This window comes from Microtus ochrogaster, chromosome X, assembly GCF_000317375.1.
Source record: "Microtus ochrogaster isolate Prairie Vole_2 chromosome X, MicOch1.0, whole genome shotgun sequence".
NCBI lineage: Eukaryota > Metazoa > Chordata > Mammalia > Rodentia > Cricetidae > Microtus > Microtus ochrogaster.
Window position 1 is genome coordinate 41,745,228 of NC_022026.1, and position 27,181 is coordinate 41,772,408.

At 39.9% G+C, this 27,181-nt stretch overlaps 1 protein-coding gene across 5 annotated transcripts in view; it reads left to right on the plus strand.

Annotated features, from left to right (window-relative positions):
- Frmpd4 (FERM and PDZ domain containing 4) overlaps nucleotides 1-27,181 on the plus strand; it is a 653,313-nt gene that overhangs the window by 264,944 nt on the left and 361,188 nt on the right. Inside the window, exon 1 of one of the 5 annotated variants that reach the window (XM_005358718.3) lies at nucleotides 12,100-12,750. The exons of the other annotated variants lie outside the window; for them this stretch is intronic. The gene's annotated coding sequence lies outside the window, so the exon portion shown is untranslated. Of the gene's footprint in view, nucleotides 1-12,099; nucleotides 12,751-27,181 lie in introns of those variants that run through there. 5 annotated transcript variants of the gene reach the window in all.

Here is a 27,181-nt window from a genome sequence, read left to right on the forward strand (position 1 = left end):
TGCACCCCTCTTGGTCCTGACTTCCTTGCTCATCTTCTCCCTCCTTCTGTTCCTCATTGGGACTTTGGGAGCTCAGTCCAGTGTTAGAGGCCAGCCTTTCTTCCTTACAAACATTCTTAGTGTATACTTCCTGACTGCTTTCCAGTAGAATCCCTGACAGTGTTTGTAGCTGTGAATGCTTCTGTTGTTTACAGTAACATGGTCTTCTCTGTTGTCCCAGGAGTCTTATTGATTAATTAACCCAGTGGCATATGAGGTTTTGGGATTGATTGCTTCATGGCAGGGTGTTTGTCTACCATCTGCAAAGTCCTTCTTCTATCCCCAGTACCACAACAAACAGAAAACCATGAATCTCAGGGCCGGGATTGGGAGGGGTGTTTCCTCTTTCAGAAATCCTGCAGCTGTTATTAGATAAAGAACCCAGAAAAAGACTGAGTTTCCCTTTTCATCTTGGCTGCTGGGCCATTTCTAGTCATGCTTTATACTAAATTGTCATGTACTGGCCGTCTTCAGCTTCGGTTTTGTTTGAAAACTCTCCCCCTCCCTTTGCTATTAGAATGGATGTCCCTGATTAGGCACTGTCCTCTAAACAATATTTCCTAAATCCTGTATTGAGTTTATTTTGCTTTTATTTAATTAAAGATGTTTTTATTTGTGTATGCACATATCTTTTTGTGTGTGCAGGCGTGACCGTGCAGTGGCCCACACGTGGAGGTCAGAGAACAATGTTTGGCAGTTGGTTCTTCCCTTCTACCTTGGTTTGAGGCAGGGTGGCTTATTTCTGTCACTCAGCTGCATACTCCAGGCCTTCTGGTCCATGAGCCTCTCAGTGTTTCTCCTGTCTCCATCTTCTGTCTTCCCATAGGAGTGCTGGAATGAGCCGATATTTGTCGCTGTGGCCAGCTTTTGACCTGGCCTCCAGGGATATGAACTCAGGCAGTAAAGCTGGTACCGCAAGCACTTTTACCTACTGAGCCATCTTCCCAGCTCTTGTTTTGTTTGTAATTTTAGTCTGAGTATGGTCATCCTTCAGCTTCAGTGGGGCATTTGTTCTAGGTCTCCCCCAAACATGCCACCGTCCACAGATTCTGAAGTGACTGCTCTTCATAGTGGATTCTAAAGCAGAGTGGAGTTTGTGATAGTTCTCTAGTAGCCTTTAAATCATCTCAAGCTTACTTATAATACCCAATAAAATTTAAAAGCTATGTAAATTCTTGCTATACTCTGATGTTTAGGGAATAATGACGATAAACTTGATATGCGTTCAGTGTAGATGGAGTCAGCTATGCACGGCCTGACTACACTGTACACAACCTCAACTCCAGACAAGCGGTGCTCGTGTAAGGAGTAGAGAGTCTGGGGAGGGGAGTAGGGAAGGACGTATCTACATATTACCTTGCAATCAGTTCAAATTGTGCTTTTGTGAGGCTCTTGAAAGTTGTTTTTTTTATTTTTTGCAGACAGTTTTGATCCAGAGTTGATTAAATCCATAGTTAAGAAACTCTTGTATATAAATGAGATTTTAAAGACTTCCTCTGTGCAGTTTGCTAGAATATGCCGGTACAGTAAAGATTGCACCCATGTAAGGTCACTTTATTATGTGCCAGGGGCTACTGCCAGATCTGTACAGCAGTAGTTTCTGAAAAAGTGCCATATTTTGCTAAATGTTTTCACAATGACTGGCACATGAGATCAGTAATTTACAGTCCTGGGGACACGTAGAGTTCATTGTGAACAGAGAGGCCACATACTGCAAATGCAAATACAGCATGCAGGATAAACGTAGGTAAATAATTTTTGTACACACATGACCCATGCAGGATTTGGGACATAATATATATTTTTAAGCTATGTACAGACCCACAGTATTTACTATTTTTCAGAAATTCACATTTAACTGAACATTCTGTTTAATCAAGAAACCCAAAATATTAATATATTAATAAGTGTGGAATGGTGTCTAAACGGAGATACTTTTGAAAGACTGGACTTTCACTTCTTTTTAAAATGTGGTACTTTTTTGTGTGTAGGTATGTGTGTGTATCTATGTCTGTACGTTTATCCGTGCCTCCTTTGTGTGTGTGTGTGCATGTGCTCATGCTTGCCCAAGCACACTCACATGTGGAAAGCTAGAGACTGATGTCAGATGTTTTCCTCAATCATATCTATACCTTATTTTATGTTTGGCATTTTTTTTGTTTTTTGTTTATGATTCTGAGGCAGGGTCGGGTTGTCCTGGAACTCACTCTGTAGCCCAGGCTGTCGTGGAACTCACAGAGAACCTCCCACCTCTGCCTCCTCAGATCTCAGATTAAAGGTGTGTACTACTGTGCCTGGTGTACACCTTACTTTTTGAGACAAGATTTCTCACAGAACTAGGAGCTCACAGCCTGGGGGGGACCTGCCTGTCTCTGCCATCAGTGCTGAGGTTACAGGCACTCAGCTCCCCCCGGCTTTTTTGTGGGCGCTGGCAATCCAAATCAAGATCTTGTTTTTGAGCAGCAAGCATCTCACCTTCTGGACCAACTCTCAGTTCTGCAATTTATCAAATAATTATTTATCATGCTCACCATGTTGTGCTTATCTCAAGCAACCCTTGGCTTTATTGATATTTCCTGAGTTATTGTTTTTTTAAAAATTTAGCTAATTGGGGGAGGGGAACAAAGTCTTGTTATGTAGACCAGGATAGCCTTGAACTCACAGTTGCCTGCCACAGCTGACTCTTTGAGTCAGTGTTTTGCCATCGATTAAATCTAAATTTCCTTAATTGGGGTTATATTAACAATAATAACTAAAAGCAACTTCCTAATGTTTGATATTTGCTAACTTCTAGTACTTGCCAGAAAACTGTCAGTGTTACTCTGGTTGTTCTCAATGTCCTCTGAACAGTAACATCACTTGGGATAACATAAAAGTAATCTTATCAAGTATGGTGATTCAAACCTGGAATTCCAGTCCTTGCAAAGCTAAGGCCGAGGATTGGCATGTGTCTGGGCTGTGCAGTGAGTTCCAGGCTAGACTGACCTATACAATCTGAGTCTACAAAACAAGCAAAAAACAAAAGCAAACAGAACCAAAACCAAAAATAAAATGAAACTGATACATAAAGAGGGTTTCTTGTTTTTATGTTTTTGCTTGTTTGTGTTATATTTTTCAAGACAGTGTTTCTCTGTGTAGCTCTGGCTGTCCTGGAACTCCCTGGATGTAATTTCTATATGGCTTTACAGAAATTAGCCTGCCTCTGCCTCCCAAGGGCTGGGATTAAAGGTGTGCATCACCACTGCCGGGCTTGGTTTGTTTTAAAATCCTGATGCCCAGGTGAAACTTGCTTCCAATTACATCAGGACTTCTCGGGTGGGCCAAGACCTTAAAGTTCTAAATGCATCTGCCATGATTCCATTACAGCAGCTGTGGGGAGACCTCCCAGCCAGGGTAACAGGCTGAAACCTTGGTTGAGATGCAGTCATGTCATTCCCAGGGATTCAGCTACCATGTTCTTCCTCTGTGTCCTGCCATAGGCATCTCTTACTCTCCAGGGTAATAACAGTGTTTGGATCTCAGTGAATCTGTGAAGATCAAGTAGGCACATTGCCTTCTCAGCTCAGACAGGGTGCTCTTTTGTTTTATGCTGCCAGAGAGCCAGACTCTTTATTAACCAATTTTGACATCATTTTTCAAAGTAGGCTGAGCTATGGGTTATAATGACCTCATTCATGGAAATAAAGACATCTGTGTTGAAGTAAAGTATGGTGGGACCTTACCGTCTTCCTGGTACTATGTTCAGGGAGGCAGAGTGTTGATAGAGTGATCCCTAATCATTTGGTGCCACCATGTTGTTATGGTTTGGGTATAAAATATCCCTCATAGTGTCCAACTTATAGAGTGAAGCACTCGGTCCCCAGCTAGTGACAGTGTTTCCGGAGGCCGTGGATCCTTTGGCATGTGGAACCTAGCTGGAGGTGGACCTTGCTTCGCATCCTGTTCTCTCTGGCTCCTGATCTACCAATAAGACAACAACCAACATTACACACCTGCCACCACAGCTGAAAACACTTCTTGCTGCCTGTGACACCTTTCCAGGATGAATTAGCTCTCAAGCTGTGAATCACAATCTTTCCTCCCCAAGTGGTTTAATGTCCGATGTCCAGTCACAGCCATGAGTAAAGGAACTAGTTTGGAAGCTTTTGAGAGCTGTGAGAACATCTCCACAGCTTCCCTCCGGCTGCTGCCTCGCTCCGTGATCCCACAGGTACAAGACAATTTCTTTACGGTTTAGTCGTCTTCAGGTAGAGAGTGTATTATTTTGACTTGAACTTGTAAAATCAAGTGCGTAATCACAATATGCATGACTTCATGCTTTCATGGGGTGGGCTGACGCACACACTTTCCTCTGTTGCATGAGTGGAATTTTAACCGACTGCTTAGTGAAAAGGAAATAATTCGTTTTGCAAGCAGAATATTATATTTCACATGCTTTAACTTGGGTTTTTACAAATTCAAATTCCCCTATGACATTTCCTCCCCTCCCCCTTTTTTGCATTTTAATTATGATGGAGCCTTCAAGAGAGATCAGTCATTAAGCAATAATCAGAGGCTTGATTGCTTAAACTCTAACAAGTGTTTGCTCTTTAAAAACCCCAGTCCCAGATAATAAATGCTGCAAGTATATCAAAGTAAATGGCACATACTTTTCCTCTGTTTTGATCCAGATTTGTATCAATGTCTAGCTGCTAGTTTCATTTTTTCTTTCTTTCCTTTTCTTTTTATTTGTTTTCTTTTCCTTCCTTCTTTTCTCTTCCTTTCTTCCTTCCTTCCTCCCTCTTCCCTCCCTTTCTCTCTCTCTCTCTCTCTCTTTCTTTTTTTCTTTCTTTTTCTCCACCTCCTGGTTTCAATTGACCCTAAAAATACCTTTTGTGTCAAGCCCCATACAGAGAGAAGGCATTAGCCCCCACCTGACAATAGAATGGTATTATTTTCCAGCTAACAAAGCAAAGAAACCACTGGGACAAATCATTTTGTAAATAATCCAAAGCTTAAACTATGTGGTCTTCTGCTATGTTTAGAACTCCAGGGGAAACAAATCCCCCTCAGGGTAAAAATGATCCAATTAAATCTGAAGTCATCCACTCCAGAGCCGTTTTGTTTGAGTACCATTTTGAGAGCAGTGTTGCTTTATCAGGGAAGCAAACAACGTCCACAAGGGTGGTAGCTTTTCAAAGGAGGAACAAAGGCTTCTGTGACCATTCTGTCACTTGGGTCACATCTGCCAGTTGGTTGTCCCTGAAAAATGCATTACTGCTGTCAGGGGTTGCAGAAATCATTTGACCTCACTAGACTAACAAGGCCACGTTGTTCATTTATTTTTCCCTGAATTTTACCAAAGCCGTAAGCTCCATTCAGCTTTCTTTATAGCTGTGTGGATGCCCAAAGTAAAGGCTCTAGAGATACATGTACATGAATTGAATAATGAGGGTATTTATTATTTAATTAGTCTATGTGTTTTGGTTTACTGGCAAAGGATCTCATCCTATACCCCAGACTGCCTTTGAACTAGGTGTAGCCCAGGCTTGCCCTGAATTCTTGCCAACCCTCCCTTCTCCGCTTCCCAGGTGGTGTGAACCAGAATGGATTCATATTTCAGACAGGCAGGGACAATGTAAAGCAGACTATTCATCAATCTTTCTGCAACTCTGTGAATTTTTTCTGTGGATCAGTTTAGGAGTTGAACTACCAACTCATAACGACGCGCCGTTACCTACACAGTTTTAGACTGAAGTTTGCGATTGGAGAGAAACGAGAGCTCTTCCATTGAGCCCCTAAATTAAAAAGACTTAATTTTCTTCAAACCTTTGTGATCTATATTAGAACGAACACTCACTATTGAGCTGGGATGGAGGAGCTCCCTGATGTGGCCTGAGCCTCCGAGTCCTCACTATCCACCCAGGTTTGCATGTTCTCCAACTGGGCGAGCTACGGACCTGAGGAGCCAAAGTGCTGGGACTCCTATCCACACGATTGTCCCCAGAAATATTAAAATGTGATGTAAAATGAAGGGAGAACACAACTCAAGAAGAGAACAGCAACACCACATTTGGGAAAGATAAAGTGCAACAGTACTGAAATCGGGTCAGGTATATAAACAGTGTCATAGGAGGGATGGGGACCTCATCTCCGTATAAGTCGCTGACATGTTAAGAGGTGATGGCTCTGAGTTTTCCTTAGGGATGGTATACACATTACTCAGGCAGCTTGAATAGTCCTGTCATCCCACTCTGTCCCTACACTTCTCCTCTGCACCTGGTACCTCACTTCATTCTGCTTTGTGATCTACTTAACTATGCCATCTCTGAGTGTTCCCAGACTGAATCAATATGAATCCGTGCCTTTCTAGGCTCACTTTACTCATTCACTGTGACATCCGTGGCTTGGGTCAGGATTTCCTTCCCTGTCAGTGATCCAGATGAATGGAAAACATGTGCAAAACAACAGGGTCACGTGCTGATATTTTGCTGTGAGACAAATTTCATCATTAATACTTTAGGCAAACTCACTAATCATCACACAGTGTTTCCAAGTCAAAAGTGTGCTATGTCATGGTTAGAGTTTCTGTTTAGAGTTTAACCGGGCTGTAGTCAATGCATTGGCTGGGCCTAAGCATTCAGGTTACAGTGCTCATATGTAGTTCCTTACTTACCAGTTGGCAGATCTAGTTCCGTACACATGTAGAATTGAGGTCTGAATTCAGGCGATGGGTGCCCCTTCATCTCCAAGCCACCTACACTCAACTAAATTCTCATGTTTGACATTACCCTGACTTATTCTTCTGCTTTTTTTCCCACCTTCAAGAGCTCTGGTGATCATTCTAGGGCCAGCCAGCTAATCCAGAATAACCTCCCTATGGCAAGGTCAATTGATTGATAAGCTAGATTAGATCTGAACAGTTGCCTTTGCCATCTAAAGAAACCAAAGGCAAAACACCAGTGTGAGGGTTCTGAGGACCTGTATAGGCACAGCTCCAGCTGGCCTCTGTCAGGGAAAGAGCTCAGTGTGCACTGTGAGGGCTCAACCATCTTTAGCTATTCCTCAGACCCAATGGATTTGGCCAGATAGGTATCAGCTGTTTTGAAACACTGGGAAGTTTTTGCTTTGTACAACCAAGAATTCCTGTGCAGTCTCATTTTTTGAAAAAATGAGAGAAAGCATCCTGAGTTCTATGGCCTTGAGCCCCGGCTGGTCTTGGAGGTGTGACCTGTTACTCATTCCCATATCACCCAACATGTTATACCAAGCACTGTCTATCAGAGCACTTTGGACATGCTTACATGCGATACCTGAATCCATTCATCCAGAGCATCATCCATTTGGGATTTTTGAGTTGATATTTTTAGTCACTATTTCCTACCAGCTGCCTCTACATTCCCCCCAAAATGCTGGAACACATCATCCAATTGTCCCAGCTCACTGTGAGCAATCATAATTACAAAAACCTTGCTTCTCTTCTGAGAGAGCTCAAGGGAACATTTGCCTGAATGTTTTCTACCCTAATCATAGGCGCTAACATATGCATCTGTTTCTCCTATATAAGCACTCATACTTCCCTGGCATATACTAATGGCCTCAAATGTCTGATCTATGTTTAGAAATCCTCTGGGTATACTTAGGTCTTGTGTTGAGTCTAAGACTCTACTAGAATTTATTTTTGATCTGTCAATTTACAAACTATTTATAAAATCTCTTAATCAGACATTTTTATCTTTCATTGACACTGTGATGAGTTTTATGTAACTTAATACTTACTCCTATGCTATTAATCCTCTCTCTCTCTCTCTCTCTCTCTCTCTCTCTCTCTCTCTCTCTCTCTCTTTCTGCATCCATATACAGTTTCTTAGTTCATGGAAGAGAAAGTGGCTATAGCTTCAAAGAGGTGACAGAAAGTAATATTGCTGAGTAATTAAACAAACTGTTGGGGATGGTTTTGACATTGAAGAAACAGTTTGGTGGTTAGGAGCAATGGCTCAACTTCCAGAGGACCCAAGTTTAATTCCCAGCACCCACACGATGGCTCACAGTCATCTGTAACTCCAGTTACAGTCCAGGGTTTCTGATGCCCTCTTTGGCCAATGTAGGCACCAGGCACATATAGGGTGCACAGTTTTATATGAGGGCAAAACCCCCATACATATAAAAATGAAATAAAATTTAAGAATAACTTTATACATATATATTTTAATCATATTCATAACCCTGCTGACTTCTCTGATGTTTGATTTTGGACTAGATATCTTTTTTTTATTAATATCTCTTTGTCTACCAGTAAATCATTTTTTTAGCAGCTAAATCCAGGAAGACATTAGAGAGTTTCAGGGAGCTGAAGAGTTACATGTGGAAGTTTTGGTCATGTGAAATACCTTTCCTTTATCACTCATGGTTTATTGGGTTAATTAGCATCCACAAATTACAGTTCATTTCTATTATGATTAGGCTTTTTATTTTTGAAGCGATTTTAAATTTAAATATATTTTGATCATATTTCTCCCTGTCATCAAGACTTACAGATGTCATCTCCCTTCCTACTCACCAATCTTTATATTCTTTCCCAAGAAACAAACAAAGACCCAGTACAGCAACAACAGTAACAAAAAACCCAAAAACCAAGAAAACAAAATAAAGCATCATCCGTCCAAAAAACTCACCAAGCTGTTACCAATAAAATCATACACATACAAAATACAAAACAAAAACAAAAAATCTTGTGGACCCCATAATATGTTAGCAAACATGTTACTTCATTTTCTTATTGGAGAAAATTGATTTTCCCTTTCCCAGCAGGTATAAATGACAGTTCATTTGGTAACCTTTACCATAGTGGCTAAGTTTTCATTTATTCATTCATTCATTTTTTAAAAAAAAAGATAATAAAATGTAATAGGAGAAAACAAAATCTATCACATTGAAATTGGACAAGACAAACCAATAGAAGGAAAAGGGCCCAAGAGAAGGTTCACATACACAGCAGTCCAATGCGAACACTAAACTGGAAACCATAATATATACAGACCCAGGCAGGCCCCATGCATGCTGCTTCAGCCTCTGTGACTGAGCCTTGCTCAGTTGATTTAGAGAGCCTTATTTTCTTGGTACCCTCCATGCCCTCCGACTCTTACATTCTACATTACATTCTTCCACTTCTGCAGGGTTTCCTGAGCCTTGAGAGGAGGGATTTGATAGAGATATCCTATTTAGGTTGGAGTATTCCAAGATCTCTCACTCTCCACATAATTTCTGGCTGCGGGTCTCTTTACTTGTTCCCATTTAATGCTAGAGGAAGCCTCTCTGATGATGGCTGAACAAGGAATTGATCTATGAGTATAGCAGAATATCATTAGGGGTCATTTTTATCACTATTTTTTTCTTTATTTAGATCAGTAATATTTGGTTTTACCTAGGGTCCTGGGCTATCTAGTCTCAGGTTATTGATGACCCAAGCAATGCCAAACATGGGTTCGATCTCATAAAGTAATCCTGAAGTCAAATCAGATATTGGTTGGTTACTTCTACAAGCTTTGTGCCACTATTACACTAGAATATCTTACAGGTAGTACACCACTGTATATAAAAGGTTTATGGCTATCTTGGTGTTTATGTTTCTCTTTTGAGATCATGCAGAGTACCTTTCTCTACCAAGGATGCTGGAACATAAGGGTGGAGGTTCTGTGTAAATATCAGCCAGATATCTCCATGTTCAATGAGTTGTATAGGTGCTGTTTCAGTAATGGGGCCTTACTGTTAGTTTATGGAGAGCAACCTATAGTCTTTGAAACAGGGTGGTTGTTAGGGAAATTGCATGGGAACTCTTTGACCAATAACTTGATTATATATAACACAATTTTGGTACTGGAAGTTTCTACTATATTAGGTCCTTTAATTTTGACTGTCTTTCTTTGTATTCTCTCCTACAATCCCCTCTTCTCTCCCTCTCCCTGCTTGATCTTCCCATTGCAACTCCCTTTCATCCATACCAATATATTTTATTTCTATTTCCTAACAAAATCTATATGATGGTTAGTTTGAATTGTCAACTTTACACAATCTAAAATCACATGGAAAGAGAGTCTCAAAGAGAGATCGTCTCGGTCAGTTGGCCTGTGAGAGATTTTCTCAATTATGTCAGTTGAGGTAGGAAGTCCTACTCTGAACATGAGCAGCGCCATTTTATATGCATGGCCCTGAATAGGCAAGGAGAGAGCCATATGGGTACTGGCAAACAAGCATGAGCCCATTATTTCTCTGCTCTTTTATTCTGCCTATGACTAGCTATTTTAAGTTACTTCCGCCATGATATCTCTGCCATGAGAGACTGCCACCTGGAATTGTGAACTGCAAAACCCTTATCTTCCTTTAAATATATTTTGTCAGAGTATTTTATCATAGCATTTTATCATATCATATCATAGTATTTTATCAACATAAAGGATGAACCTAGGACAATTTTGTGCATCATTCTCTTGTGAGGGTTCTGAGTAAGTTTGCATTTACTTGAGTACGGTAAGCCAAATGCTTACCGTACATTTGTGTGTATGTATGTATGTTGGTTCATAGCAGAGAGTTGGTTCTCTCTGCTATGAACTCTAGGGTCTATACTCAAATCTTGAGGTCTTTCCCCAAGCATCTGCTCTCTGAGTCATTGTTTCAGTCTGACAATAGTTTCTTGACCTACAGAACAAAGCAGAATCTTTGGACCAGTTCTAGAGCAATGGTAAGATAATAGAAACCACCATAGCAATGGACTCTGCAATTCAATGTGCTACAAAGGAGGAGAAAATGTAAAACTACACGTACCAAGATAGCTGTTTTCCCTTGCTGCTGCAAATAGGTCATTATTTTTTTCTTTTGAAAACAATCTTATTTTATGTACCAATCCCAATTCTCCCCCTCCCATCCTCCCATTCCCCCGATCTTCTCCCCATGCCCCGTTCACTCCTCAGAGGGTGTGAGGCTTCCCGTGGGGAGTCAACAAAGTCTATCCCATCACTTGAGGCAGGACCAAGGCCCTCCTATCTGTATCTAGGCTGAGCAAGGTATCCCTCCATAGGAAATGGGCTCCAAAGAGCCAGTTCATACACTAGAGATAAATATTGGTTCCACTGCCAGTGGCCCCACAAACTATCCAAGTCACACAACTGTCACCCACATTCAGAGGGCCTAGTTCAATTTTATGCAGGTTCCCCAGCTGTCAGTCTGGAGTCAGTAGGCTCCCACTTGCTAGGGTCAGCTGTCACTGTGGGTTTCCCAATAATGGTCTTGGCCCCTTTGATTATCATATCACTCCTCCCTATCTATAATTAGACCCCAGAAGTTTGACCCAGTGCTTAGCTGTGGATCTCTGCATCTACTTCTGTCATTTACTGTAGGAAGGTTCTATGATGACAATTAAGGTAGTCATCGATCTGAAGCTACTGCCATGTGTATCTGGGTGACCACTTGCTATATTTTCATATAAGATCACATACTTTTAGACAACTTGTTTTTATGAAGGTTCTATTTAATGTTGTATGTCTAAAATGAATGAAAGCCAAGGTGCCTTATTTTTTCTCAATCTGTTTCTAATAAAGGAGCAAAAAGCACTTCCTCCTCAGCATAAAGGTGCCATTCCACAGGGCCCTGGCAATCATTCTCTCTGTCTGAAAAGTCGCTGATGGAAAGATGGAAGACATGCATAGCGGTCAGCTCACTCCAAAGAGGGTTCCCAATCTTCTCCCCGGGAACAGATGGCAGCTTTTGGAAAGTGCTTCCCTCAATATGTAACAATCACAACATTTGAGGTGTGTGTGTGTGTGTGTGTGTGTGTATGTGTGTGTGTGTGTGTGTGTGTGTGTGTGTGTGTGTGTGTGTGTGTGAATGTGTTCGGAAAGCATTCGCTTGACGTCGCAGTGCTCAAGAAGGCATGGTGCAATGTAAGCTAGCCCTGTAATAATAGCTCCTGGGAATGCAGAGGGTGGCTCGGCATTAGGCATTCTCCTCGTGTTTCACATAAATGCATCCTGTTCTCAGGAGCTGACGAGCGCAGTGCACTTGCCCTGGCTCATTCAAATTGAATGTTGGTAAAAGGAGAGTCCTGAGCAAACAGAACACTTTGGCATCATTGAAGGCAGGAGCAAGGTTAAGCTGTCGGCCTCATTCTCTGCTTGTTATTGGATGTTTATTTGCTGGCCTCACTGCACTCCTCAGGTATGTTACTGAGGTACTGATGGGGCGACCAATGTCTGCCAGGTCCAAGTGCCTGTACAATTTAGCTTGAGGGCTGTGGGTTAGTAAAGTTCCAGACTTTGGATATTGTCCCGCAGTCTGCCTTGAATAATGTTTTGCTGGAAGAGAAAGCTCCTCCACGGAGGCAGCTTGTCTTGTATTTTCCTTTTGTTCTTTTTTCAATGCTGCAGCTTTAACTTTGTCACAGTAAGCAGAAGGAGAGGGAGTGAGCGGAGAGCTTTCTGCAGCCCACTTTTTCCATTAGTTTGAAAAAGAGGAGAGTGGCAGCAGCAGCAGCCAGTGCTCGCTGCCCTGCTAGTCTGCGCTGTGAGGAATAAAGACACTGTAAGGCAGTGAAACTGAACATAGCCCATTCATCCATACTGCATTGAGTGATTGCATGTTGAGGAGTCAAATGCCACTTGGGGGTGAAGAGCACGCATCATCTTGCATTCCTGCTGGATATGACAGGAAGGACCCTTAACAGACTCCAGTAAGTTAAAGGTAAGCCATGATATATGCTATCTGTGGGTACATAAATTCTAAAGGGAATTGCATGGGAGAGGACAGAGTTACCTCTTAATTTGGAGAATGATATGTTGCTTAGATTTTCTGAGTCAGTGCATTGATAACAGAAAGGAAGAGGTTTTGCTCTGCCCCTCACTTTCAGCATAATCTGCAAGTTATTTCTCTATAGCGCTATAGGTTTTCTCAGCTTCAAGTTCCCAAAACATTCTTGTCTTTTTTCTTCCTGGAATGGGTGTGTTCTCAGTGGGAGTCGTGGTAGAAACTTTAGATCACACGAATGAGTAAATCTGCTCTTTCTTGCCTGGGTGCTTTTCAAGGTGTAATCTCACTGTCAGAATTCAATCAGTGGCTTGAAATAGAATTTTCGTTTATTTATTTTTTCTAAATCTAGTAAACTGTGGCTTTCAAGGTCACAAGACTAATAGAAATGTCACATTTGTCTTGATCTTTTCTAAACACACATACTTACCAGCATCTCTTAAGGAAGGATCCGGAGGAGAGAGGGATGCTCTAAGTTAAACCGTGACTTATACCTAGTGAAATGTAGGACTATCTCTTGTAAAAGGTTTCATATGGGCTATGTTTAAATTAAAGCTCTGGTGTAGGCAGTGTCTTCTGCTGACATGTATTCCATACAAGGAGTTGATGGGTTTTTTTGTGACTATAAATTTAACTAATTCCTAGTAAATCTCTTGTCTAGGGCTCTGAGATCGTTTACAAGCTGCATTAAAAATAGAAGGACACATTTTTTAATTCATCTAGCTATTGGATTTGCCCTCAGGGATCTGGAATGAAGAGGAAAATAGCAGTCTGTTGTTTCTCCTAAAGCATTTGTATAAGTGGTGGTTTAAAAGTTAGTCTACTACGTTTGGGGGATATTTCCTTTTATCACCTTATACAACCAAGTTTACTGAATATCTACTTCAATGATCAAGTTGAGTAGATTGGTAATGGTAGTTGATGATGTTATCAAGGCATACCTAATGTGCACCCATTAGATATACGCCTTTCTTTTATTGATCCATACCTTAGTGTGCATGTGTACATGTATCTTTCAGAATTTTTTTTAAAAAAAGTTAGACTGGGAGGTGGATAATTTGTCAACAACAGAGGTCACAAGACTTGGAGTAGCATCAAATGTTCTTGGTATAGAAATATTGGTTGTCAAAGACCAGAGGAATTCTCAAGTGTGTGTTGTTCAATAGTGTTTCACTTTGGAGACAACACTGGAGATTACTTGGACATTCATCAAAGCATGACATGTAGATTCTTATTTCTGCACCATAAACTGTATATCTCATCCGAGCATGTGAACACAGGGGACAGCACCAAAATTTTGGAAGAAAAATGCAAATCTCCCTGAGACGCTTGCTACTGGAAGTGACAGTTACTCATCAATTCCATGTTGTAACTAGGGGCCAACTGGATGATGACTTGATAAGAAATACAGTATAGACTTATGACAAAATCTTTTCTTTGAGCCTAGAGATTAGAAAGATGTGTGTGTGTGTGTGTGTGTGTGTTTCTGTGTCAGTCTCTGTCTCTCTCTGTTCCTTATAATTTCTTGTTTATTTTTTTGTGAATTATAAAGGCAGTTCATTGGCATTTTAATAGTAGGATGTCAAAGTAAAAAGTAAAAAGCAAATACATAAAATGTATCTCTTCAGGAACACAACCTTATCTAGTATATATTGAGCCGAACTCTGAAGTTGAAAAGGGCAAGCTGTAAGTTCCTAACATCAGAGGATGCAACCCAGTTCTTCTTTATGTTAAACTGCAATCTAAATCTGACTGTCATCTTACCTTTCATCAGAGAATGTACATCTTTGTAACAGTAGAAAAGAAAAAAAAGAAGCAATTTTGTTTGTGTCCTGTGAACCATTTAGCTTAGGATAAAGCAAGTGCTCGGCTCAGACAAGAAAGTTTCCTAGAGTCTTAATGGGACTAAAATTGCAATACTTCTTTCCTTGAGCACCCAGCTTATTCTAGTAGCTAAGAAGTCTGCCACAAAGCAAATCAGGGGCCAGTTGTGCCTGACTTCACTCCTACCATAATTTATTAAGCAATTGTGATAGCTCACATTTGCAGAGTGCCTCTTTTGAAGAGCTCAGAGTGTTTCTTGTACCTTATCTAATTATCAGCATGCCAGAAGGAAAGAGAGTGTGCACTGTCTCCAGTGAGCAGCAAAAATTATGGGAAGACAGGAGGTAAAGTGATTTTTTTTCAAGATGACTCAGAAAAATTCTGGAACATAGCTGACACATGACTTCAGATGAGGCTGGGGCCTTTGTCCCTTGGACCCCCTTATCTCAACTTACCAGTGGGCTCTCACTGTGTGTATTGGTTTTCTCAGCTGTTTTCTCCTAACTTCAAGGACCCCATCCCAACACTTGGGTGATAGGATTCCATGACCTTCCCTGACATCTCCAATAATCCTCTGCAGTGAAAGTAATGTCATGGAATTAGTCAAAGACACTCAAAATCGTTCCAACTGATAAAGAAAGCAAAAAGACATAGACATCCCCCAAATTTATACTTTGAACCCTTTCTATCTGAAAGTCTGTCAGCTGTGCAATAGGATGTCAGGATGTTGTTTTGAATCCTTGGCAATGAACTCATGACAGAACACCCTTTCATTATCCCATCAGCTCTTAGGCCTTGAAACAGGACTAGCTTGATCAAAGTTGAATTAAATTTATTAAGAAATTAGAAAGAAGAGCATCCACATACTCACAGAGACTTGCTCATTCTCTTTTCACTAAATTGTTAAGTGCTTATTTTAAATTCCATTATGTCTCAGTTCCAAAAGGAAAAGGATTTCACATAAATGGCAGTTAGCTAATAGACATGAAAACAATTACAATCTAGCTTCTTGGTTTTTCTTTTCCTTTTAATATATTTTAATTTGTATTATAAGGGGGTAAATCAGTCTATTTTATGCAAAAATATGCTGTCCTTTAAAGCTATGTTCCGTTACTTTCCCCCTTTTCCTGCTTCCCTGGTAACCTCCTTTATTATCCACTTTCCCTTCTGCATTCTGGGAAGCAAAAATGAGGGAAAATATTGCATTTGTTTTTCTGTGATAAACTTAGTTTGCATAATACCATTATTTCCAGTTTCGCCTATTTTCCTGTAAAAGACATTTTTCATTCCTCTGCTAATGGACACCCAGGCTAGTTCTATTGCTTAGGTACTCTGTATAAGGCTACAATATGCAGTAATATACAAGGATCTTTGGGATTTGTTGACTTGAGTCTTTAGTGTAGTCTCTTATTTAGATATGTGAGCATTCTCTAAGCCTTGAGACTTTCCTGCACATGGACAGATCGTAACCACTTGTTTAATGCAGAGGCCCAGTGGGAAGACTTGGACAGATGCATCCTATAGGTAAACTCATCTGTAAGAACACCTTAGCTGATTATGCTACTTGGCAACCTTTCCCACATGGTGGTGTTATTTAAACTCTTTTCTCTAGCCCTTCCTCAAAGAAGATTACAAGTTTGAGGGCAGTACTGAGTTCATATTATTAAGGAAAAAAACCTCTTAGTGAGTAAGAGGCTACAGTAAATTGTGAAAAACCACTCTCTTGGTGTATACACAGAATTATTCCCAAAGATGTATAGCATGATTGTCATTCTTACAAATTTACAGTGAGAGTCGTTTAGCTACAACATTCCTCATAAAAGAATGCATTGAATTAGTGGCTCTCAATCAGAGGTGATTTTGTCGTTCTATCTGGTCGGGGATGTTACTGGCATCTAGTGGTTTAAAGGCGAGAATGACACACAATGCCTAACTGTACAGGATCATCCCACCATGGCTGACAACACATCTTAACAGTGCTGAGATGGAACATCTAATTTCAAATAAAACCCAGAACTTGTTATTTTACAGTGAGTTACTTGTTATTCTCTCCACTGAACTGTGTGCTCTTGGTAGCAGAAATTAATCTTGCTCACATTTATGTAGTCTGAGTTTAGAAACACACCTGACATATATTAGACCAGTGATTCTCAACCTGTGGGTTATAACCTCATTTGGGGGTTGAATGACCCTTTCAAAGGGGTTGCCTAAAACCATCAGAAAACACGAATATTTACATAAGATTCATAATAGTAGCAAAATGACAGTTATGAAATAGCAATGAAAATAATTGTATGGTTGGGGTCACCTCAACATGAGGAACTGTATTAAAGGGGGTGCAGCATCAGGAAGGTTGTGAACCACTTTATTAGACTTTTAATAACGGATAGCTGAACTGATGAATGTTAATGATCCCAGGAAGGTGCCCCAGTATCATCTTTGGAACAACATTATAATTAGAAATTGCATTTCTAATCAAGGCCCTGACATTAAATAATCAATAAGGTCAATGATAAGTTCCAGAAGCACATCAGTTGTGTCTTTATTTAAGAAGTCTCCTGGGTCTTGTGACATAAAATGTTAGCAAAGAAGGGCACTTAAAAGGTCATTCAGCTCAATCTCATAAATTTGAAGAGAAGCTACTGAAATCCAGGGAGGCCCAATGACCAGCATAAGTTCAGTTGCAAAACTTGGGAGTAGAATTGTTTTGACTCAGAGTTTTAACATGTCATATGGAGATATTAAGCTGGGTCCAAGTCAGTCTTAAAGAGGCATAGAGTGCATTGCCGTTATAGAGGGCATCACCCCAATACAGAGTTGAATCTTATAAGAATCATGTTTATGCTGTCATACAATTTCACTGTAAATCTAGGCCACGAAGAAACTTTGTGTTTGATAAATCCTTGTATTCTGCAAAAGAAAGGAGAGAAGACATCTGAGATTTGGGGCTGTGCCTATAACCATAGAGCTGGGACATGATACTTCCTACTCCGTATTCCCCTTCACTGTGAGAATTGGTTCAGTCCACCTTTCTTAGTGCTGGAACCAAATACCTGAAAAGAAAGAGCTTTAGTGAGCTAGGGCCAATTATGGCTCACTGTTTCTGGGAAAACTATAGCCCTTCTTGGCAGGGAAGGCATGGTGGTAGGAGGGCGAAGCAGGTGGTCACAGGCATTAAAAGGCAGACAGGAAGTGCGACTAAACCATAAAACGTCAAGGCCTTCTCCCAGTGACCCACTTCCTCTAATGGGGATCAAATGCCTAAGGTCCCACAGCCTTCTCAAACATCACCAAAAGCTGGGGATCAAGTCCTTAAACGTATGAGCCTAGGAGGGGCCTTTCGCTTTTCAACCACAAGAGTGTTCCCAAATGGAATGTTAGTGGAAAGTGTGTTTGCACAGTCAGACAGTGAGATAACTTTGGCAGCGCAAGAGTAGACTGAGATAAATAAATCTGCTTGCCAAAGGACATCTCTGGACTTTCCATACATGTGGTGTGGCTCTCTCTCTCTCTTTGTCTCTCTCTCTAAGACACACAGAGAGAGAAATTGCTCTGCTTTTGTAAAACTTAATAATTGAGAGCTCATTTATATTAGGCAGCAGCATTCTGCTGAACGTACTGATAAGATCACTAGGCCTCTTTTTCAGTCTTTTAAGTAGTGAAAAACCACATCTCTGCTTCGGTTTCAGAGGGAGTTTTAGAAAGACAGTTGGATGACCTTGCCCCCCCCACACACACAGCCCAAGATGTCTTTTGAAAAAACGTTCTTAAGTAGTTTGAATCAGAGTGTTCTATTATGCATTCAGTCTCCCTATGAATATCACAGCTTCACTATCATTGGGGGTTTGTTTGTTTGTATTGTTTTTTGTGTGTGTGTGTGCTGTTGCCACTTTTTAGAAATTGGTACAAAAGCATCATTGAGTAGAAACACTGAACTCAAAGTTACTAACACCCTTTGTTAGCAACAATATTGCATAAGGTCTTCAAGATCTTAAGTAGAACATTTCAACAGAAGCAAGTGAAAAGGTGAGACTAGGTACTTTAATAACTATCCCAATCTGGGTAAGGAAAGCCTACATAGAAACCAAGTTCCTTTCAGCCTTGCTGCCTGTTGATTCTAATTGCCTAAAAATTCAGACAGTAGACCAAGGGCCTTAGTCTGTCTTTGAACCGTTATGTAAAATTGTTTTAAGACCAATATTTTGATTGTCTTGAATTTATATGAAAATTATTCCCTAAGAAACTGATGAAACATTGTCACATATAAAATCTTCACATACAAAAATGTATACATTTCACAAATATTTATATAGAAAACAACTTAGGTGCATCATTTAAAGACATTAATATGTATTTAGCAACAGTGAAAAAGAAGTTAAACCAAGAAGAAGGTTGGCAGAGTCACACCACCAGATGTATATCTTCATTGTAAGCTGCAATAAGAAGACCACAGTGGGGTTGGGGTGAAGATGAGCTAGAACTTCAGACAAATGAATCAAAAAGTAATTTTTGTCCTAAATGCAGCCCAAGGCCTTTAACCTAATTCAGGGTACAGTCTTTGTAAACTAGAATGTGCACAAATAATTAGCACTCTGCATTCAGGTGAACTTTATTTTTTAATGCTTTATAAAGAATACCATTCAAAATTTCCACTTCCTCCCCTCCTCCCATTTTCCTCCCTCTCCCCCAATCCCCCTCTCCCTCCCCCTCAAGTCCTAAGAGAGGGCAGGGTATCCTGCCCTGTGGGAATTCCAAGGCCCTCCCCCTTCCATCCAGGCTTAGGAAGGTGTGCATCCAAATAGACTAGCATCCCTAACAGCCAGTACCTGTAGTAGAGACAAATCCCAGTGCCATTATCATTGGCTTCTCAGTCTGCCCCAATTGTGAGCCACATTCAGAGAGTCCAGTTTGATCACATGCTCATTCAGTCCCAGCCCAGTTGGCTTTGGTGAGCTCCCATTAGATCAGGCACACTGTCTCAGTGGGTGAACCAACCCCTCACGGCCCTGACTTTCTTGCTCATATTCTCCCTCCTTCTGCTCTTCAACTGGACCTTGGGAGCTCAGAGAGGTGAACGTTAACATGGTTTACCTCTTCCATTTTTTTCTCACTGAACTTGATTATTTTCAAATTCTCTAGCATCAAAGCCTTACTTGGAAAATCAGATGAAGAATACTTATTTTTGCTTCATCATTAAAAACAAACCCCAAATGATGCAAAGTATAACAAAGCATCTAGTAGGACCTCGGTGCAGCTGAAAGTGCCACTGAATGAAGTGACTCTTCCAAGTGATGATGGAAACAAGTGATGATGGAAAACATTGTAAAGAGAAGAGCTTGTGAGAGTTGGTACCCAAGTGAGCATGACACAGTGTATAGACCGGATGAATGAAAGCACCCCGATGAACCACCAAGGAGAAAGTACGTGGGCGGAGGCTTACAAAGGCCATTTACTAATTCTTCTGGTTGAGTCATATGTCTGATATACTGGCTCCTCTCAGCATTCTGGAGTCTCTGGATCCTCTCAGAATTGGTGCATCATGGAAAACTACTTATTCATTGGTGCATCCTTTCCCTAATCCATTTGATTTCAGGAAATAGAAAAGATAGAAAGGGGCAGAATAAGTTACTTGGGGCTTTGTTGTTGCACTGTAGCTAAAACATTGTCATCTTCACCAAAAAAAATATGCTGATAGTTTTTGTATGCCACAGAATATAAAGAGGTTACTCTGACATGGAAGAATAGAAGGACAAAGCAGAACTCACGAGACAAAAGGCTCTCATCAAATTGCATTAATGGAGACAGAGATAAGTAAATGGAAAGAAGAGGAAATATGTCACACAAAAGTGCCTGAGCTATTCTGATAGGATAGAATTGGGTAAAGGAAGGAAGCCCTAAATAATTATTATAGTTTGTTTTTTTTCTAATTATCTAGGACAGCAGAAAAAAAAGGTTTGCTGAACATTCAGAATTTATAATAGAAAAAGGAAAAATCATGCCATTATTGACAAAGAAAGCAAATAGGAAGGCTTAAAAATTGTTAAAGGCAGTTTTTCCTTCTTTTCTCCTCATCTTCTTTTCCTTGAGACAGGGTTTCTCTGCATAGCTCTGCCTGTCCTGGAACTCACTCTGTAGACCAGGTTGGGCTCAAACTCACAGGGATCTGCCTGGCTCTGCCTCCCAAATGCTGGGTTTAAAGGTGTGCGCCACCACTGCCTAACAAGCTGTTTTTCTGTACTGAATTTAGTGTCAATTTTGTGTTCATGAAGTTGTTCTATGCTTGTAACTACCAGATTTGGAAGATTATAAAGCAAAAACAGAAGGTATCCTTTCTTTGTTCCTATGTGACAGGGATGCCAGCAAGTGTCTTAGTAACAACATTTTCAAATAAAACTTTAATAAATATTTTTCACTTTTTAAAAATCTCTTTAACCACACAAATATCCCTAGGGACTTGGGTACATAAAACTTAGGTTAACGTCATTTTGGCCAGACCTAATGATTAAAAGCTGTTCGTTTCTACTTTACCACATTAAATCTAAGCCTTTAGAAAAATTCTGAGACAGATTAAATAATGTGAAAGCAACTGCTTGAAAGAGGCACAATGGAACACGAGGCTTATTGATTATAAAGGGAAATGAATCTCACTCCCAGGCAGGAAGGAACATTATGTCTATGAAGAAAGCTTTTTAATAAGGTCTAATGATTTAAGAGAGAAGTTTAAATCAGGTAAATAAGAAAAACATAATTAAAATAAATTTATCATGTAAAAGCATCTTTTTGGAAATCCTTATTTATGAGATTTAATGCAAATTATATTAATAAAGTTACTGTTTCTCATTTGTTCTACTTGTATGAGTTTCAGAAATTTCTTTCTATTTTTTAAGTCTCTGAGGACTAGATGTATAAAATAGCATGATAAAAAAATTAAGTCTGAGAATTGGGTCTACAGGTCAGTGTTTAATTGCTAGCCTTACATATATGAGGCCCAGGGTTCCAGTGCCAGAAAACCCCAGCACATGAGAAAAACAGATATATTTTTGAGAACATAAATTATTTCCCACCCTTTTCTCTTCTTCTACTCTTCCCCACGGCCACGACAGTTTTGTCTTGGTTGTGGCTTTAGTACATATGATAACCAGTGAGCATGTCTGTATAAGTTTGCATTGACCTCCTAGGTGACCATTGCTGGCATTACTTTACTTCTGGAATATAGAAGACTTGGTGGGGCAGAGCTAAGTAATTCACTAATTCACTGAAATAATATACACTAGTACAAATAATGTACTCTTCCTTAGAAGACATGGTATTTTGAGTGACAAAATGTGTACACCTCATAATTCCATCTTTCTGAAGATTGAAGACAGGTGCTATTAATCCATTGTGTTGCTAAAATCAGAGGATGGATTACTTCTGAGGTCCAGTAGGGAAAGCATCTGAGGGAAATTTATGAAGGCCACATATATTCTACACAGGCACATGCATACATGTCACATGGCCAAATACGTATCTATACACATAAAGAACTTCATTGCATTTGTTATACTTTAATCAACAAGCTTATAAACCCATTTATATATTTAAATAAAGATTGTATTCTATAAAATCCAATAATTGCAATATGAGCATCATGCACGCAGTCACATTCTCATAATTCCCACATTCCCACAGTTGGGAGGCAGAGGCAGGAGGATTATCACAAGTTCAGGGGAAATCTGGTCTACTTAGTAAATTTCAGACCAGAAAAAGCTACAAACCAAGAATTTGCCCTGCCCTTCATAATAAAAAAGGAAAAAGAAGCAGTCTCTTACCAAGACAATGGAAATCAATCAATATGTTAAAGAGACATCTTTACTCCCATGGATAATTCAGCTTGAGTTAAAGCAGTCAAATTAATTGAGAGATCATTAATAGATGAGTAAGGGGATGTAAAGAAAATGTGGTGTTTATTCACAATGGAATGTGACCCAGCTTTTTAAAAGAAAGACATCCTGTTAACAGCTTCAATGGTGGCAATTACCACATCAGTTTGTTTTAATTATTCTATGTTATATTAAAATCATAAAATCACTTTATACTCTATTAATATATGTAATTGTCAACTTAGAATAATGTAAAACTATGGATGATACCTTCTACTAAATGAATTGAAGTGTTGGCTGCTTGAGCCAGAAAGGATCTCCAACGTGTGAAAACACTACTATATATAATCAATGGCCGTGGAGATGCTTGAAAACACTTAGCAAGCTGGGTCTCATTATATATATATTCTAAGTTATTAATCATAAGGCTCATACCTTATGCAGTCTCATGAATTTCCATTGAGAATCAACTCTTCTTTGAAACTCTACTGTGTACATCCAGGCTGAGACTTAGTTCTAGATTCATTTGATATGATCCCATATGAATCAAAGGAACTGTGGTTAGGGAAGAAGTCAAACCGAAAACGGATTTTGATAAAGGACTGGCTTGGTGTCCACCAAGGTCCTAATTCTTTGTTCATGGTGGCTACAGATCTAGAAGCAAGGTCTCACAAAGCTACTTTAATCACTTGATTCTGGATCTAGGATAAGTCACTCTAATGGCATGATAAACTTTTAGGGGCCAATAACTGCATTTTGCGTACCTTTTACAAATCCTCTCCTGTTTTCTTTCTGCTCACACCTTTTTGATTGCAGCATCTTGGGTGGTGATGTTTTGTGTATGTATCTATGCTTTTTTATTTAAATCATCAATTCATTGCAAAAAGCAATTGATTTCATTTTGGTATTAGTATGGTTTTTATTTCTGTATCTAATGCCAATGCTGCAAATCTAGTATTGAGTAGAGTCAGGTTTTGGGGAACTGAGGCCTTCAGTTCAAACTGTACTTAGGATGTTAGTCTTTTCTGAACTTCCAAGAGAAACTTTTCACTGACATTTAGGGGAAGATTTTTTAAATATTTTAATAAGAAAAATATCTAAGAGAATAATATCCCCACTAAGATCATCAGTACTCCTGTGCCACCTCCTTGTTCAGATGGTTGAGTCTGGAGAGGTAGAAAAAGATAATGACAAAAGCATCTCCCTTCTTGATGAGAGGAAAGAGGATACTTATCTACAGATATAAGCAAGGTTAGTATTTAGAATTCAGTAAAAGTTAGAGTACATTAGGAAAGACACAGCAAGAGGTTTGCCTTTGTTCTAGGGACCTACCAATCATGGGTAGTGGCTAGGCTTACAGTACCAGGCATGAATTCCCTCCTATTGTGTGGGCTTTCAATCCAATTAGATAGCTTTTGGTTAACATGAAGAAATAAGTACCACTGTTTCACCTTTGGGGAATATCTTTTTGTGCTCAACATTATTGTGTTTTGTAGGCATCACAGCTTGGTAGGGTTATTGATTGCCCTTTTCTCGTGGACGTTTGCCATTACAGAAAGCAACAAATGGCGAAAATGTAGAAAATACATGACTGTGGGGTGCCTAGCCCCATTTGATATATCTACAACATAACCCTTACACCAATGACTTGAAGAATGTTGAAGACCAGATGGAAAAATTTTGAGAGCCAAAGGGCTGGAAATCTGCTGTAAGATTGTATTTTCTATGTAGAACAGGGACACTACACCCTTGAAATCTAAGCAATTTAGCTTCCTAAACAAGACCTGAACAATAACAACAATATTTGACATGCCAGTGTGAACTTGGGAACTCTGACAAGCCCCCACCCCTAGATGAATAGCTATAGTCAATTAATGACTCCCACAAAGGGGAGATAGTTCTTACCCAAGGATGAACCCCCTAGTTGACTAACCAAAATCAAAAAGTCATCCCCCAAAGCAGGTACACACGAGCAAAACTAAACAAACTTGGCAGGTCTATCTATCTATCTATCTATCTATCTATCTATCTATCTATCTATCTATCTATCTAATCTATCCATCTATCTATCTATATCTATCTATCTATCTATCTATCTATCCATGTGACAGTAATAATTAAGGAAAAAAGAAAAATTAAAAATAAAATAAATCACACTTCTGGCATTGAAATCTCTGCTTATTGAGAAAGAAGAAATTATTTTCCAAGGACAATTTCCTGGGCAAAAATTGTTTCTACCTGTCAGTGTAGGTGAGAAATGAATCCACTGAATGCCACAGGTGCCTTCACAGCTCCTCAGGGGATGATGGTTCAGCATGACTGCAAGAAAATGGGAAAGGAGCCATGTGAGTCAACGGCTCAATGGACTCATGTTCACTGGGACTCTAGTCTTTTGTCTCTCCTTGATGCTCATTCAAAGAATCACAGCATTTGGGAGGCAGAAGAGCCTTTCAACTCTGTTGAGTATCGGCTTCTTTTAGAAATGAGGGAACTGCAATGCTGATAGAGGTGAATGTCTGAGGTTCCGGCAAAGAGCTGGGAAGCCAACTTCTTTGACTTGGGAGGACAGCCTGTCCTGCCTGATGTCACTCTACTCTTTGTTAGGGCAAGTGCCCAGTGGCCTCGCTGCCACAGTTCTGGTTAATGAAGCAGAAACATTGAAAGGGTTTTAAATGATTAAGCTTTATCCATCTCACTTTACTATTTACTTTTTTTAATTTGTTCATTTTCGGGAGGGACAGAAGAGTCTAATGTTGCCTGGGCTGGCCTGAAACTTGCAATGTAGCCAAGAATGACCTTGAACTTCTGATCTTCTTTCTTCTATTTCCTGAATCCTAGGACTACAGGTACCAACCCCCATTCCAGTTGGTGCAGTACTGAGGAGTGATGCTAGACAAACACTGGATCGACTGAACTCTATCCTAGACCATATTGGGTTTTGTTTTGATTTTTTTCCATCTGGGATCTCACTGGAACTTGTGAGAGCTCTCTAGCTAGAATCTCTCGAGCTCTGAGGTTAGTTACAGACATAAGTCAAAATGACCAGTTTTGGATGGAGCATACAGAAAACTTTGTGACTAAGATGCACATGAGTTGCATCAATGATCTGCAGAGCGTGCACCAGAAAGCCTATCTGAAAGCTTTGCTGCTAACTTCAATAGCCTCCTACCTCACTGGGTTCCTTAATCTCTCCAGTTCCAAAAGAGAAAGGATGAGTAATAGCATTGGCAGATTCAGTCAGAAGGAAAAATAATAAATACAGGATGACTTGGTGTTTATACGGAATTCAAATATAACTGGGTGCTCCACATTTTACCTGGCAGCCTCGTTCATGTGTTGAAAACAGCTGTTCTGCTTGCCTTTCTGATGTTTCAACAAGAAAACAAGGAAAGAAGAAAATCTTAGAAGTATTTCCTTCATCTTTCCTTTTCATTCACACTTTCTTGACAGGATATTTTTTATCCCCAGTGGTAGTATCTTAAAGGAAAGCATATTATTAGTTCAAATTTATCTCAATTAAGATATACTTGGCCTATCTTATCCTATGGGCCAGAAAAAGGATTAAGAAACAATTGAACCAAAGTGCAAAGAACAGTGGACTTTGGAAAGTCTTTGTGTTCCTCTGACATCTGATCTACGGTGTGGAGCTGAATGTACAGGGCTCCCATTTGATCTGGTTTGTCTTTTTAGTGGAAGCCACACCTGGTTTCTCAGGAAAATGACAGAAGACATGCCTTTTGACAAATGTCTGTCTCCAGAAAGATTGGGAATGTGCACACATTTTTTTTCCCCTCAGGTAATCCATTTGTCAAGTCAGTATTATCACCCGTGAGGGAGTACAAGGTAATAAAATATTTCTAGACAGGTCTAATGGATGCATTTTTAAAAAGTCAGTGCTTTTTCAAGGAAATCCTAGATATTCAACCACTTATGAAAGACAGCAGCTGATAGCCCTTCTGTAAAACTTGAGATCAAATCACCATGCATGTGCGGTAAGAGGAATAGACAGTACTTTGGACATCGATATGGGAATGTCATGACCTACTCATTTTGGCACTGATGGCTGTCAGAAATCAAAGTAACAACCCTGTAAGCAGGGAGACTCGCGGTAGAAACATAGAATGTCAGAGAATGAAAAGGGCCATGCATCTCTGTGTTGCGGCCGAGAGTTGGTGAAATGAGAAAGTTTAAAGAGGTATGTTTTAAAATTGAAGCTGAAAAAGAATTTCTCTTGGACTTCATTGTGGAACCTCTTGTTTCCTTCCTAGGACCTTTTCTTTTCAAGTTTCTGTACTCATTTCATGGCATTTCAAATAGATAATTCCTCTTGGGATGGGAATGTAGCTCAGTGGTGGGGTGTTTGTATAGTATGCTTAAAGCCATGAGTTTCAACTTCATAGAGCAATATGGAAAAGAGGAAGAGAAGTGAAGTCAAAAGAAGAAAAGAGAGGAGAGGAGTGGTTCCAAACTCTTTTTAGTTGTGAGCCCGAGCCTTTGCTAGCTGAGCCATTTCTCTAGCTCTTTCTCCATGTATACTCAGTCTTAGGATTTGAGAATCTCATGCATGAGCACTGTATCGCCATTCCTCCCTCTGCTCCCTCCTTCAGTCTTTCCCTCATCCAAACTCATGAGACTTGCTGCAATTATAATTGTTATGTGTGCATGCTTGTATGTGCATGGGT